The sequence below is a fragment of the Tachysurus fulvidraco genome, chromosome 7 (genome assembly GCF_022655615.1).
Source record: "Tachysurus fulvidraco isolate hzauxx_2018 chromosome 7, HZAU_PFXX_2.0, whole genome shotgun sequence".
Lineage (NCBI taxonomy): Eukaryota > Metazoa > Chordata > Actinopteri > Siluriformes > Bagridae > Tachysurus > Tachysurus fulvidraco.
The window spans coordinates 4,804,568-4,811,258 of NC_062524.1; positions in this window are offsets into that span (position 1 = coordinate 4,804,568).

The window sequence follows — 6,691 nt, forward strand, 5'->3', positions numbered from 1 at the left end:
ACCAAAACTAAGCTAAACTAAACTACACTGTACTACTATAAATAATACTATATATACTATACTGTACTATAATGTACTATACTATACTCTTATATACTATACTATACAAACCTAAACTAAACTAAACTACACTATACTACTATAAATAATACTATATATACTATACTATACTATACTATACTATACTATACTGTACTATACTATACTATATAAACCAAAATTAAACTATACTATACTAAACTACACTACATTATACTACACTATAATATACTATTATGTACTATACTATACCATACCATACTGTACTCTACTGTACCATACTATACTATACTATACTATACTATACTATACTATACTATTATGTACTATACTATACCATACTATACTATACTATACTATACCATACTATACCATACTATACTATACTATACCATACTATACTATACTATACTATACTATACTATACTATACTATACTATACTATACAAAACTAAACTAAACTACACTATACTAAGCTGTGCTCTGATACGCTATGCTTGATTTTGATTACAACTTTTTCAAGATTTGCAATGCTTGAGTTGGAAAAATTGCAAGCACAAGATTCCATTACTGTCTTATGAGTGAAGGCACGTGTAGTTACTTTAGATCGACGCAAGTGAATGGAAAAGCGCTTTGGCTGAATGTGCGCTGTGATGACGTCACACGGCACATCCTGGCCCCAATCTGCGGAAAATTGGTGTTTGCTTGTGTTTTTTTTGCATGGAGAGACTGACAATACTATAGTATGGATTAGTATAGTACACTATAGTATTTACTGTACTTTTTTATATACGTCACAGTTCTACACTATTTTATTATGTCACAGTACCACTGAAATCTGATTGGTCAGATTTATTTTCTATAACGGAAGTAATTCCAGCTACAAGATCAATTAACTCCAACACTAACTTAATTTGGAGGAAAAAAAAAAAATAAAAAAAAATAATAATAATAATAATAATAATAATAATAATACAAGACAAAACAATGATTCCAATAAAAGTTTATTGAATTCCATCCTCCAGCACTCAATGGGCATGCAGATACAGGCTTCAGATTTGAAACTTTTTTTTATCCTTTCTAGTTTTTTTAAAAAACTACGTGCACCTTAAATCATCGTTTCCTCAGCGTACAAACCACAAAAATACCAGTTTTACATTATCAAATACTGCACATAGAAAACGTTTACAAAGCACAAGTAGAAAATTACAGCTTCCGTTTCCTACAGCATTTCCATTTCTGTTGTGAGCTTTTTTCAGTAGTCCACTTTGTTACCCCTTTACAATGCACAAAGACAGATTAGTGGCGAGTGTGTGCACCTTAATCACAATTTCCACACACCTGAGCTCCTCTCTAGCTCCAGTTAACGACTGATCACTTTTAACTTCCTTCAGCATATCAGTGAAAGCTTTAATACAGAACGTGACCGGGTGTTGTGTTTAAGGGAAGCTACATTTCTGTTGATGCTCTGTCTCAGTATTTGTACTTTTAAAATCCTTCCACATGCACATGGGGGAAAAAAAACACCTTTATTTTTTGTGCTCTTTTTAACAACACTTAAAAAAAAAGACTCGCAATGACTGAATGATTAAGACTAGACACGAGCAGACAAACTCCATGTTGTTGCTTTTTGCTTTTGCTACTGTAAAAAATAACTTTGCTGTTAATAACCTCAACCAACAGTCGATTGAAATAATATGTTATATAATGTAATAACACTACATTGCACTGCAGACATTTTGAGCTAAAAACCAAGTGGACTTATTGATACGAAAATCAGTAACAAGAATACCTAAACAAAAATAAATAAATAAATAAATAAATAAATCTCTGAATGTGTGAACATAGCTTTAGTCATGATTCATGTTCATTAGTGCACTATTTAAACTATAACTATGACCAAAAACAGGTGGCTGATAAACACATGACTTCTTACTAAACATATACTGTAGCGCACTGCATTGGGTGTAGAAGCCATTATTTTTTATCCTAAATAGGTTGCCTATATAGGGAGTAAGAAGTTAGTGCACTACATAGAGTGCAGAAGCCTTATTTTGTGTCCCTATTTAGGCTGCCTAGAAAGGAAAGTTAACATTAGAGCATATGAGTGCATTGTAATGTTTCCTGTCACTTAAAGTGATTTTGTAAAATCCTAGATATAGTGCAAATGAAATGAATACAAAAGGATTATTGTGAGTTGGGTTTATACACAAAACTGAACCGAATTAGCCTAAACCCCGACCTTTTCTTCGGACCGTCTTTAAGAGGTTATTGCAAACTGAACGGAAGGCAAATTCATGCTACAAAAGAGTCAAATTTATATTATGTTGTTGTTGACGCATATGACATGTTATAATCCCTATAGACCCTCGGTTAGAGATTACAAACAGAAAAAGATCTGAGATTAAAAAGGGCTTTTAAAAACACACACCAAAATGAAATAAAAATCCCTTCGCAGTCTTTAAGAGGTGGAAATTGGTTGTTTTCGAACAATTACATTTCATTTTAGTACTAATCAAATGAATACATTCATCAATCTTTGTTAGCAAACAGATACACCACAGGAAAATACTCAATCGATCAAACAGGATTCCAGCACAGCAATAACACACCTCAGAAATAAAGTTAAATAAATGACTTCACAAAGCCCTCGTAAAAACATACAGAATAAGAAAATCTTCCATCCTCTACTGACACACTCTTCCTCTCTACAAATCTCCCTGTTCCGGTTTTGTTTAAATAAAATAAAACGACATCTCACGATAGCTCAACGCATGTTAAAGTGACAAACAATTGAAAAGGTCTGACATTTGGTGTAAAACTCCAAACTGATCGAAATTTTGAGCATTTTAAGCCGCATATAAATCATCAGGATCTAGCAATCAGGAAAGTCAAACAAATATAAAACATGCTAGCAAGGTAAACCTCACAAAAAGACAAAGGGTTTCATCACTAACAATCCCAATAGCTTTCTAACACCAAGTCTCTGAAGCTCATGAGCCAAGAACTTACTAGAACATTGTGTATTTTATAAACGGTACCAAATACTAGAACTTCAAACCTTTTTTTTTTTTTTTTTTTTTTTTTACAAATTTTGGTGGTCAAAATACTGTGAACATCCCATAGTGCATCGCAAGCAACGGGTGATTGTAATGAAATACATTATAAACGTATCTGTATCGTATACCAAACGGCATATGTTATGGTTTGTCAGGTTTTAACCTGTTGAACGGGTGTATGTAGTACACAATGATATCCATGCTAATTAAATAATTAGCTACTAAATATTTTATGATACATCAATGTCATGCCATTTCCAGTCAGTGAAAACACATTTTCCAGACAAACATTTCTTGCTACAGTTAATTCTAGTAAGAAATCTTCTGTAAAACACTAGAGCTTGGAAAGCTTCTGCAAATTGGCGTTTAAATTTCTCACACTGAATTCACAGGAACAGTGAATTTGTTGGATTGTAACAAATACAGTTATATATAATGCCACAAGCAATAACCTGAACTCTCAAAGTATTAACAGGGCAGAAACCTGATGACTAAATCCGGACAACATCACATCTGGCCAGAAGTCCAACAACAATTCAATATTATCAGTCAGTCAGAGCAAAACTAGCCCATCGTGGGTATCTGTGAGCTCAGGTATGCGTAAGAGGGCAGACAGCGGTTTTCTCTGAGGTTTTTTTGGCTCAGGTGTAGTTGGCTGGCTTCAGCTACATGTCTCAGTGGAAGCAAGTGTTAGTCTTTATCCTCTCTGCTTGGTTGATATGTGTTGTGTGATATGAAAGTGCTAGATAAAGGGTTGGAAATGGTGAAAGACCAAATTTGAAGAAAACGCAAAATCATGTTACAACCTTGATCTCCTTTAAAAATCTGGAACAATCTAACATCGAGTCTAATTTCATTTCGATTAAGTCATAAGAAAAAACAGGAACCATAACACTGTCAGTCACACTATTGTAACTTTAGTGAGATCAGTAACTTTAGTTCTCCATAGTTCCGCATTTTACTACAAAGCTCATCCTCTTTATATGGGCAGCCATATAAAACCGGTGTCACCTCAGCACTGTAAGCCTCACACTGGTAAACAATTTGTGATACAACATTCAGTCTGTAGTAGATCGCCTTAAAGTTTAAAGTGTTGTCTTTGTTTACTTTTTTTCTGGTTGAAGCATTAAGAACACACTGAGCCACAGGTGAACTACACAAAACTCTAGCTTTACAAACAGCTTTCTTAAAATCAGCTTGCAAAATCATGCAGCTTTCACTTCCCTGTTAGTGTGGACTTGAATACAGAATGTACACTATGTACAGTGTATACATCATTACCTAAAGCATCCAGCAGGATTTACGGACATTATAGACATAAATAACGATTGGGGTCTTGGTGGATCTGTAGCCTGGAACCCAGGAACACTGGGTGTGAGATGAGAATACACCCTGGATGGGCTGCCAAGCCTCATTCACATCTCAAGCCAATTTAATTTATATAATCCACCTTCCTGCATGTTTTAAAGAGAAGAGAGGAACTCAGGGCAACTTTCAGGCAGTTACCCAACCTAAGGAAGAAGCCATGGGCCTGTGATGCATCAATGGTGCCCACTGCATCCCAGTGCAACACATTGAAACTACGGAAATAACCAAGACAGGAAGAGAAAGCTCAGAGGTTCCAGCTCACTGTTGCCCTTAATCAAACTGATTCCAACACAACAAAACCAATTACTAGACCTGAAGGGAAATAAAAATTACTAGGATACAAGCATTCAAGCATTCAGCATTTGTTATCTGCTCTTATAATTCTGTAAACCTGCAAGGCCAATAAAAGTGTGTGATTACTCCATTTACAGGTAAAGGACATGTACAATCTCAAGTGCACAGTATACATAAAAATCACATGGAAAAATAGTAATATCTAATAATAGAGTTTTCAGACTTTCAGACAAAACATTCAGCTGTGAGAAAGTACAGTCAGATAGGAACCATTAAAAAAAAAGATGTTTCTTCTCAGTTAGTAATAAAATTAAACCTTAAATACACACACACATCTAATTGAAGCGATGTAAGTAAATTTATACTCTAGATCTTAATTTCGGTTCTGTGAGTATTAGCAACGTGAATGTCAAAGGGGAGAGGATGGTGATACTTTAAAAAATAGGCTTTAAACCCTGAAATCTTTTTTTTGGATTGTATATAAGCTTGTTTGTCCAGCGGAGCACGTTTCTTATGAAATGTAATGACGCCTTAAAAACCTTAAAGACATTAAAAAACATTGGAACGTGGCATACAGTAAGAGCTTTTTCGCATGGGCTCATTTTGGGGCGGAGCTTAAAATTAGAGGTTTGTGTTCACATAGAAGAATTCCTTCAGAACCGCTGATGATAAAGTGAACCACAGACCAGTTTTCAAGAGGAGTTCAGATCGGTTCTTGCGAATGCTCCTGTCTATCGGAATAACATCATGTGTCATGGGCATACATTGTGAATGCATAAATCTCTTATTTAGAAACGTTTTCATAAATGTAGTGATGTCAGAGTAGATTAACTTACTTCCTGTTCAATCAAAACATAGCACACTTATTATGATTCTGATTAATATTATTACGTCGATGCAGGAAACAAATTTTAAATGTCTTAATCAAGTATGTGGGGTTTTTTCCCACTGTAAACACCAAGCTTAATTTTCAGTAGTGTCTTTGACCATGAAGGAAAATGGTCAAAAAAAAAATTAAAATGGTTCCTTAATTGTGACTTTTATCCTTGAACACATGGGAGAACATTCATGAGGAGAATGATATGTGGGATGATACAAGAGATGTGAAAAAACTCAACACATGTAATCCTGTGTCCAGATCTAAGACATATAAGAAGGACCACATTTAAAAAAACAAACAAACAAGAAACATCTTGAGAAGTCTCCATTGTGCCTAAGGCCGATCGGAGAAGACAATTTGAACCGTTTAGCTACAATCCCAGCATTTAAAGAACTCACTGAGAAAATCCATCACTCTTGGGCTTTGATTAACAGGCTCTTGATATTCATTTCCACTCATTACCTCCAGGATAAGGCCTTTAGTCGTTTAGATCTAGATGCTGGTCGAAAGAAAATGCTCCATCGTCCCAAAACCCGCCCCAGGAGGTCCACCGTGTTTGTTAATAAGACTTCATGTTCATGACACTTTTTGCTCTTCTGTATTACAAATCGAGCTGCTGGTTTAGTTGTTCGGTTGAACGTCGGTTCACTTTACAGCCGGAGAAACTGAACAGAGCCTTGTCATGAAGCTACCCTTCAGTGCAGATCCGACATTCATCAAAAAAAAAAAAAAAGAAAGAAAGAAAAAGAAAAGAAAAGAAAAAAGTAAAAAGAGAAAGAAAACGACAGCATCTGCAAAATAATTGCAGTCTATATAGTCTATATGCGTTTAAAGGCAAGCTTAAAACAACACTTTATATTGTTTTTTGTGAGTAAACATGCAGATAATAAATACATTAACACAAATATCTTATATTTATATATTATCTATATTTTATATTTATATATAATGTCCTCTGTTTGAATTCATACATTTATGCTACCATATGTAACAGATATTATGTGCATTTAAATAACCTGACTGGTGAAGTTGAGCCCTGCCCTTTAGAAGA